The sequence below is a fragment of the Chrysemys picta genome, chromosome 12 (genome assembly GCF_011386835.1).
Source record: "Chrysemys picta bellii isolate R12L10 chromosome 12, ASM1138683v2, whole genome shotgun sequence".
In the NCBI taxonomy this organism is placed as follows: Eukaryota; Metazoa; Chordata; order Testudines; family Emydidae; genus Chrysemys; species Chrysemys picta.
Genome location: NC_088802.1, coordinates 12,961,356 through 12,971,441, shown reverse-complemented (window position 1 = coordinate 12,971,441; position 10,086 = coordinate 12,961,356). Strand labels below are relative to the sequence as shown.

Below are 10,086 nucleotides of genomic sequence, written 5' to 3'. Positions count from 1 at the left end.
CCTTACAGTGCGATTCACAAAAGCCAGCTCACTCGGCGGGAAACCATCTAAGCTAGCCAATGGGAGAGGCGACGAGGGGGAGCGGTGTCCTAATCCCTGCCCCCTCTCACAGACAGGTGCCTAAATCAGGGCTGCAGAGGGGCATCTATGTCTGCTTAGCAACCCACAGACGGGAACCCAGCGCCTGATGTCAGGTGGCTCAGGCGCCTAAAGCGTTTCTTAGTGGAATGAGGTAGGCACCTGCATCGCTCCACAGGAGGGGGGGAGAGAAGGAGGGGGTGGTTTTGGTGCTATCACCTGCCTTATAACTTTTAGCCCCACGGTGAGAGCACTCAGCTGGCACATGGGAGACCCAGGTTCAGTTCTCCCATCAAGCTGTGTACATCAGCTCACAAACGTGAGTACCAACCTCAGGCAAACAGTTATAAACCAGGGCACAGACCTCCCACTGCTTGTGTGTCCTGTATTTAGATTTCACCTACTAGGTATCAAGTGAGAACACTCAAGCACTAGAACAGCCTGAACATGGAGTCACAGACAGTCCCCTTGGGTTCTCTGGTCTATCTCGCTGCTTTTCGGCCTCCTCCCCTGCTGCATCTCCCTGCTCCCCCTGCCGGGGCTGCCACATTCCCAGCAGCAGAGCGGGGGCAGCTACTAGAGACAGAGCTGGATTAAGGTTATGAGGGACCTAAGGCTAATGTGAGGGAAGGGCCTAAGTAGGAATTACATATTGCAAACAAATGATGTCATCAAACATTTCTCTACATACATATTTACATATTATTTATTTATGTAAAATTAATAAGTTTATTCTACTCTGACTACACTCAATTCTTCAAACAGACACTTCTGAGTAAGAGGTGGCCCGAGGGATGCTCTGCTGTCTTTCTCTTAGGCCTCCTTCTTCCGAGGTCAGGGGTGGGCAAAGCTTTTGGCCTGAGGGCCACATCAGAGTTTGGAAATGGTATGGAGGGCCGGTTGGGGCCAGGCCCTCACCCGCTATCCGATCCCCCCTGCTTCCTGCCTCCCTGTACCCCTGCCCCATCCAACCCCTCTGCTTCCTGTCCCCTGACCACCACCCCAGGACACCCACCCCATCCAACCACCCCTGCTCCCAGTCTCCTAACTGCCCCTCCCCGGACCACTGTCCCCTATGCAACCCCCTGTTCCCAGCCCACTGACCACCCCGACTCATATCCACACCCCCACCCACTGACCACCACCCCCAGAGCTCCCTGCCCCCTATCCAACCCCCCTGTTCCCCTTCCCATTAGTGTGCTGTCCAGCCAGAGCCAGCCATGCCACGCAGCCCAGAGCACCGGGGCAGGCTGGTAGCTCTGCACCATGCCACCTGGCAGGAGCTCGCAGCCCTGCCGCCCAGGGCATTTTCTGGCAGCGCGGCGAGCTGAGGCTGTGGGGGAGGGGGAAACACCTCTGCAACATTCCCCATCCTGCTCACTTCTTTCAACCTTGCGCTTCTACCCTCAGCACTCCACATGGCCCAGTGCAAAGCCCAGCCCTGCTGCAGGTGTTTCCCCCAAGCTATGGACTCTACACCACATACCCTACCTCACTCTGACTGCAGTCTGGGAGGCAGCCAGCTTTTATTGTGTAAGAAAAAGGTAACAGCTAGAAGTGACAAAGATCTTTAGATGGTTGCCCACTGCCCAGTCATGCTATCAAGTATCAGGGGGTAGCCATGTTAGTCTGTATCCACAAAAACAACAAGGAGTCCGGTGGCACCTTAAAGACTAACAGATTTATTTGGGCATAAGCTTTTGTGGGTAAAAAACCCACTTCTTCAGATGCATGGCATCCCAATCTGTTAGTCTTTAAGGTGCCACTGGACTCCTTGTTGCAGTCATACTATGTTATCGCTTCAAAATCACTGTACAAACATTCAAAAAATTGAATCTAAAGCCTTTCAGTTTTTGAATGACTAGGAGTTGACAAAACAGAGCTAGTCCTGTTGTGTTCTCTGCCCCGCAGAACAAAAAGATTTCATTGAAAATCAGCATCTTAAAAGACCCATTAACGATCTTTCAAAAGAACAGTCCAACCAAGGCTGCTGTAGTGACACCCATCAGGTCTGGTGGTTGTTTCCTAGGCTGGTGTAAAATGAAGGATCAAGCAGACTGCAGTCCTCGCTTCTTTTTTTCCCTTAAAGTGCTCAGCATTTAGGGGAGGAAAGTGAATGAGATTTTGCTTATACCGGGAAGTCAGTTCATCTGAGCATGCTCAGTACATCTGCTGAAGCCACTGCCCTTCACCCTGACCTTATTAGCCATAAGATTCTGCTGACTGCTTTTGACAGTGGCTAAGGGGGCGAATCAGAGCAGGGGGGTGGCCAGGGTCTGAGCAGGGGGTGAAAATTTACTGGTCTGGGGGGTCAAGCAGCTGGAGGCAGCATTAGGAGAGGGGCTAAAGGTAGGGTTACCATATTTCAGCGAGCAAAAAAGAGGACGGGAGGAGCCCCGCCCCTGCCCCTCCCACTTCCCGCCCCCCCTGCCCTCCCAACCCTCCCCCCATTCCTTGTCCCCTGACTACCCCCTCCTGGGACCCCTGCCCCTAACTGCCCCCCAGGACTCCACTCCCTATCTAAGCCTCCCTGCCTCTTGTCCCCTGACTGCCCCAAACTTTATCCACACCCCCACCCCCAGACAGACCCCTGGGACTCCCACGCCCCATCCAACCACTCCCCACCCCCTGACAGCCCCCCCCAGAACTCCCAACCCATCTAAACCCCTCTGCTCCCTGTCCCCTGACTGCTCCGATCCCTCTCCCCACTCCTGCCCCCTGACAGCTCCCCCCCAGAACTCCCAGCCCCCTACCCCCCTGCTCCTTGTCCCCTGACTGCCCCCTCCTGGGACCCCTGCTCCTAACTGCCCTCCAGAACCCCACCCCCTACCTAAGACTCCCTGTTCCTTGTCCCCTAACTGCCCCCTCCTAAGACCCCCCCAACTGCCCACCAGGACCCTACCCCCTACCTGTACCCTGACTGCCCAAAACTTTCTCCACTCCCCCCAAAAAGCCCCCCCGTTTCTTGACTGCCCCCTCCAGAACCTCCCTGTCCCTTCTCCTGCCCCCCCTTACCCTGCTGCTCAGAACAGGGTGTTGGGCTCTGTGCCAGCCGGACACGTGGCTGCGCTCCCCAGCACAACAAAACCCGGTCCCTGGCCCTGCACAACAAAACCCGGTTCCTGGCCCTGCACAGTGCTGCCGGCCGGACCGGGTTGCAGGGGAGAGCTGCCTTGTATCAGCACAAAGTGCTCTCGCTCCCGTTTTGCTACGCTGCATGGCAGAAACCGCTCCCAGTTGCAAAAGGGGAGGGCTGCACTTTGTGCTGAGACACTTGCTCAGAATGCAGGGCGGAGCTCCTCTCCAGCTGCTCCTGAGTCCAGCCCAGGACTTTCCTGCAGCCCTCCCAGCCAGTCGCTCTGCCGGGGGAGGGGGGAAATCCCGGACATTGTGAGTGCTTTACAAATTCCCCCCGGACGCTATTTTTAGCACAAAAAGGAGGACATGTCCGGGTAAATCCGGACGAATGGTAACCCTACTAAAGGGAAAAATCAGGAATGGGGGGGGAGAAGGCGGAGTTAAGCCCAGGAGTGAGGCGCTGGCAGAAGGTGTCAGAGGGCAAAACCCTGGCACAAGCAGGGGCACGGGGTAGCAATTACCCCATTGGCACTGAGACACCAGTGCTTTGCAAAATAGTTTGTTGGGAGGGGGGGGCAAGAGGCTTTTTAATTTGAGCAAAGTGGCTTTTTTGTATAGTCACATGAACTGAGCATGCTCAGTAACCTCTACCGAAGCCACTGCCCTTCACCCTGCCCTTATTAGCCATAAGATTCTGCTGACTGCTATTTACAGGGGTTAAAAAGTGGCAAAGGGGCGAATCAGAGGAGGGGGGTGGCCAGGGTCTGAGCAGGGGGCGGAAATTGACTGGTCTGGGGGGTCAAGCAGCTGGAGGCAGCATTAGGAGAGGGGCTAAAGGGCAAAATCAGGGCTGGGGGGGAGGAGCAGGAGTTAAGCGCCGGGTGAGGCGCTGGCAGGGGCAGAGGGGGTAGCAGTTACCCCAGTGGGATTGAGACACCCGTGTTTGCAAAAATGGTAGGGGGCAAAGCATATTTCTTATTTCCCCTCTCACAGACTTCCCAGGGCTGGGTTCTTAAAGGCACAGGCATCCCAATGCCTAGTCAATGCAGCTCCTCTTTGTCTGATCTAACCTACTGAAGCTGTGGCCTAGTCTTCACTTACCGGCTGGTCCGGCGGCACGCCATCGATGTTCTGGGATCGGTTTATCGCGTCTGGTTAAGACGCGATAAATCGATCCCGGATCGATCCCGGAAGTGCTCACAGTCGGCGCCGGTACTCCAGCTCGCCGAGAGGAGTACGCGGCGTTGACGGGGGGAGACTTCCGGCCGCGTCTGGACCACGGTAAGTCCGGACTAAGGTACTTCGAATTCAGCTACGTTATTAACATAGCTGAATTTGCGTACCTTAGTCCGAAGTCCGGACTAAGTGGGGACCAGCCCTGTGTCTACACTAGAAAGTTCAAAGCGCTGCCGCGGGTGCCAGTGCTCCCGGTAATCCACCTCGACAAGGGGATTAGCTCCGATCACTGGGAGCCGAGCCTGTCCACACTAGCGCTTTAAAGCGCTCAAACTTGCTGTGCTCGAGGGGGAGGGGTGATTTTTCACACCCCTGAGCCAGCAAGTTAGAGCGCTTTAACTTGCCAGTATAGATAATCCCTGAGATTTAATTCAGTGAAACATTTTACACATATCCCCTCAGAAACAAAGAATCCCTTATCACTGTATCTGATTGCATAGAATCTCCGAGCAGTTTCCTAAATTGTCTTATCTGCTGCTGGGATTCCCTGAATTCCCTGAATTTTTAAATTTATTTTTTTCTTCTCATTTTAGAGCTGACTGAATTTCTGGCTAGTGTCAAAACTTTGTTTTGAGTCAATCCACCAATGGGGATTGCATTTTTGCAACTGTTATTTTGCCTCTCAGTCCAGCCCTAGTGTTTTTCCGCATGCCATTGTGTACAACTTGATTCTCAAACATTCAATAAAGGCAGTATACTATCTCCTATAACGCCTTTCTCCCTGGGAAAAAAATCTATTGTAATTTTTGCAGAAAATTAGAACAGCCATTGTGGGTCAGACCAATAGTCTGCCTAATCTAGTATCCTGTCTTGTGACAGTGGCCAATGCCAGGTGCTTCTAAGGGAATGATCAGACCAGGCAATGACTCAGTGAACCATCCCATTGTCCACTCCCAGCATCTGACGGTCAAAGGACAGTTTAGGGACATGCAGAGCATGGGCCTGCATCCCTGATTATCTTGGCTAATAGCCAATGTACTTATCCTGGGGGACTGATCTAATTCTTTGTTCAACCCATTCATAGTTTTGCCTTTCAAAATATAATGAACACACATCTACAACCCCAAGATACCTTCACAACCACAAGAATTCTAAAATCATGAGTTATACACCTTCGAGTCAAGACATTTTAATAAATAAATGATCTATTTTTTTATGTGCCTCTTTGGTCCTGGGCCTGTAGGGTGCAGTAAGGCCAGTTCCAATGCCTTGAGCCTAAACACCTGAATGATTCTTAGTCTACCCTCATACTTTCCTGTTACTTGTCCCAAATATTTAATATACCTAAGGCCATATCTACACTTTAAGTGTGGTTAACTCGTTATGTCAGCATAGAGTCACTACGGTTATTATGTCACTTGTGTGCATGCCTCCTGGACTCCTTGTCTCAGCAGTCAGAGTACTCACCAGAAGCACTTGTATAGATTCAGAGTGAGGTGCGCTATGAATAGATCCCACTATATTTTGGGAAGCTTTGGTTTGGCAGTGTATGCAGGTCAGACGGGGGTGGATGTGGCCATGGAATCCAACTTCTTATAATGCATTGTTAACTATCCACTAATTTTATATGTATCCCATACATACATGTATACATAATGTTTACACCTTTTTTTCTAAACCCACAAACCTGCCTGGCCCGCCTCACTGCCTGGCATCTCACACAGAATCATAGAGCTTGCATGGCTCTGCATTATTGTCATGAGCGTTTGCACCCAAAGGTGCATGCTCCTTTACTATTTGCAGATCAGCAAACCTGCATGTGGGGTGTGACATTATCCTCTACATTCTTTATGAAAATATGCTTATGATATGAATATAATATACTTTATGCAAGATGGCTGATGTAGGGTATCATTGCAAAACTTAAGACCTATTGACTGTGTTTATCCAACCTGTATGCATGTAACATTTGTATCTGAGGCTAGAAATATTGACCATGTCTCTGTATTTCAAACGTGCTCTGCTGGATGAGGCCAGACAATGTTAATGGCTTACTGAAGGAATGCACAAAGACATAAAGATTACCCCAGGAACTGTGCCTCTGAACGATAGTGCTCTACAATGGGGACTACTTGACCAAGATCAGATACCTCTACACAGTGGGTGCTGTTTGACCCAGGTCACAGCACAAGAGCCTTCCAGAAATTGGGGGGAAGAAAGAAAAGGTGGACAATGACAGCCTACAAGAACAACCGGCTCAATGGCAGCCTCTGCCTGCAGCCTGGCTCCTGCCCCGCCCCTTTCCCCAGCGTGCTACGTTCCCTCCCCACCACTGCCGCCGCTGCCGATCAGCTGAATCAGCTGCTAGGAGGGGGGAGGAGGGAGCCGCAGCATGCTGCTCTGGGGGTGAGGAGGAGAAGAAGAGGCGGGGATGAGGCCTTCCCCCGCCTCTTTCCCCAGCGTGCTATGTCCTGTTCCTCCTCCCCCCCCCCCCCGGGCTGGTCAGTTGGATCAGCCTTGCAGGCAGGAGGGGGGAAAGGAGGAGCGAGCCGCAGCACGCCACTCCGGGGAGGAGGAGAAGACGAGGTGGTGTGAGGCCTTGGGGAAGGGGCTGGAACTGGGGCATACCCCCTCCAGCCCCCTGCGTGAGCACCACCACAACCCCAGCCCACCCCCCCACCCCCCTGCCCACCCTAACCCCTGCACCCCCCCACTCCCCTGAGCCCCTGGCCCTGTCCTGACCCTACACTCCCCTCACACCTCCTCAGCACCCCCTCACATACCCCCAGCCCCCTTCCCTGACCCTTGCACCCCGCACACCTCCCCAGCCCCCTGCATCCCCCTCACACCTCCCAAGTCCGCTGCACCCCGCTCTCACCCTCTCACACACTCCCAGCCCCCAGCGCTGACCCCTGCACCCCTACACCTCCCTTACGCCCCCCAGCTCCTGCCCTGAAACCTGCACCCCCACACACACACACCCAGGCCCCTGCCCTGACTCCTGCACCCCACCACATCCCCACCCCCATCCTGAGAACCAAACAGGAGCTGCCCCAGGTAAGCACTCCACACCCCAACCTCCTGCCCCAACCCTGAGCTCCCTCCCTCACCCTAGCTCCTGGCCAGACCCCGCACCTGAACATATTTTTACAATATTTGGAAAGATCATTAAGTGGTCCGTTGAGATTCTCTATGATTTTCAAGTGGTCTGTAAATAAGTTAGACTACAAGAACAATCAAGGTACCTCACTTTATTTTCATTTACTTGCTATTACTTATGGGAGGAGGATGAAGAAAAAAGAATGAAAAATGGAGGCAAGGGGGGATAAGAGAGAATGTTCTTTTTCTTGACTGGGTCCCAAGGAGGAGCCCCAAAAATGAAGCTGAGCACAGGGCTGGGGGGCCCCTCTAACTCTAAATCCACCACTGGCTGTCACGTCACCTGGGCTGGGGATACTGTCAGGGCCGGTGTAATCACTAGGTGACCTAGGTGGCTGCTTAGGGTGCCAAGATTTGGGGGTGCCAAAAAGCGCTGCCCAAAACTTTTTTTTTACACTACAGTGGAGTCACATCTTACACGGGGGTTAGGTTCTAAAGTCACCGCGTAAGAGAAAAATTGCGTATAGTGAAAATTACCATAAAGTACAGTATACACTAGAACAGAGGTCCTCAACCTACGGCACACATGCCAAAGGTGGCACGCGAGCTGATTTTTTTTTAATGGCAGGATGCGGGTCCTGGCTGCCGCTGAGCCTGCTGCCGGCCTGGGGTTCTGTTCACTCAGCTGGCAGTGGGCTGAGCAGGGCCAGCAGTGGGTCGGCTCCTTCCAGCCAGGGTCCCAGCCGCCAGCCTCTCTCAGGCCGCTGTCAGTCTGGGGTTCTGGCTGCCAGGAGGCTGAATGGATCTGGCGGCCAGGACCCCGGCTGGCAGCAGGCTGAGCGGGGCCGGCGGCTGGGACCCCGGCTGGCAGGAGCCAGTGGATGGAACCCCAGACCGGCAGCGAGCTGAGCAGCTCAGCCCGATGCCAGTCTGGGGTCCCGGCTGCCGGCCCTGCTCAGCCCGCTGACGATCTGGGGTTCCAGCTGCCAGCCCCTAGCCAGCCAGGGTCTCGGCCACCAGCCCTGCTCAGCTTCCTGCAGGCCTGGGTGAACGGCAGATGGCTGAGCAGAGTCGCCGGCTGGGACCCCGGCTGGCAGCTGAGTGAACGGAACCCCAGGCCGGCAGCAGGCTCAGCGGTGGCCGGGACCCGCAGGCTGCCCTTAAAAAAAAAAATCAGCTGGCGTGCCACCTTTGGTGTGTGTGCCGTAGGTTGAGGACCCCTGTTCTAGTGTGTACTGTACTTTATGGTCATTTTCACTATACGCAATTTTCCTCTTAGGCGCTGACCTTAGAACCTAACCCCCGCGTAAGATGTGACTCCACTGTATTCATTTTTGAACATTTATAATAAGCGATGCTCCGGAGGGGAGCGGGGGAGCAAGGTGGAAGTTTTGCCTAGGGTGCAAAATATCCTTGCACCGGCCCTGGATACTGTGTCAGCTGATCCCCACAGTCTCCAACCTACCTGGGCAGTACAGCAGACATGGCCCTGCCCACTAGCTCCTCTCCACTCCCCAGCCCACCCACTACTTGCCCCCCCCTTACGGTTTAGCCCTCTTACTTTTAAAAATGATTGCTTGCCCCTCTCCCCCCGTCAGGCTTTTCTGGCAGCCCTGTTGCCAGATATCCAGTTGTAGACTGGAAACTCCTGTAGAAAATGGGACCTGAGTGTCCGGTTAGCAGTGCTGACTGGAAACTAAATGTCCAGTTATAGGAGTAACCACATTAGCCTCCGCTCCTCCCACTCCCAACACCCACCCCAGAGGGCTGGAAGAGAACCTGTCCTGCTGCTGCGGGAGGAGGGGCAGCTCAGTGCAGAGAGAGACAAAGAGAATGGGCTAGAACCAGGTAGGTACCTGCTTAGGGTGCCCAGATCGCAAGAGTAAAATATCAGGACACATTGGGCGAGCGGGGTGGGGGAGAGGAGAGACGACAACAGACACAGGTGCACAGAGCCATGAGAGGGGGCCCCAGGAAGCTGCGAGAGGGGGCCCTAGGAAGCTACCAAATGCAAAATTTTACCTGAATAGCGGGACAATGGCGCCCGATTGTACCTTAAGCAGATGTACGCTGCCAGGTGCAATCCCTGCTTGCTAATGTGGGTAAGTAAACTGGGCAGCAGCCTAGCAGTGCTCAGCCCCAGCCTGCCCTGTGTAGAATCAGCATGTGCAGAGGCAGGTGCCTCCTTTCCTTGGCTCTGCCATGAGCAAGGTGGACCAGTCTGCACACACTCTGCTGGGGAGGAGGATGCAGCCTCTGACACTTACCTCAGGGACCTGCCAGCCACTTCCTGGGAGCCACCTCAAGTAAGCACTGCTGGGAGTGGTGCTACAGCTACACAGCTGCAGCTCTGCTGCTGCAGCCCCATAGTGTAGACACTTTCTACATCAATGGAAGGGGGCTTTCCATCACTCTAGTAAACACCTCCCAGTGTGGTGGCAGCTAGGTTACTGGAAACATTCTTCTGTCGACCTAGCTGTGTCTACAACAGGATCTAGGTTGGCTTAATTACAGCGCTATGTGGTATGAAAAATTCACACCTCTAAGAGATCTAAGTCAAACTAAATTTTAAATGTAGACCAGGGCTATGCCAGAGAAAAGAACATAAGAATGACCATACTGGGTCAGACCAAAGGTCCGTCTAGCCCAGTCAGG

The 10,086-nt window shown here is 53.7% G+C and overlaps 1 protein-coding gene across 4 annotated transcripts in view; it reads left to right on the top strand.

The window, feature by feature from the left end:
• The window catches only part of LOC101946744 (serine/threonine-protein phosphatase 1 regulatory subunit 10), a 345,369-nt gene that overhangs the window by 243,664 nt on the left and 91,619 nt on the right, over positions 1-10,086 (top strand). The gene's annotated exons all lie outside the window — the stretch shown is intronic.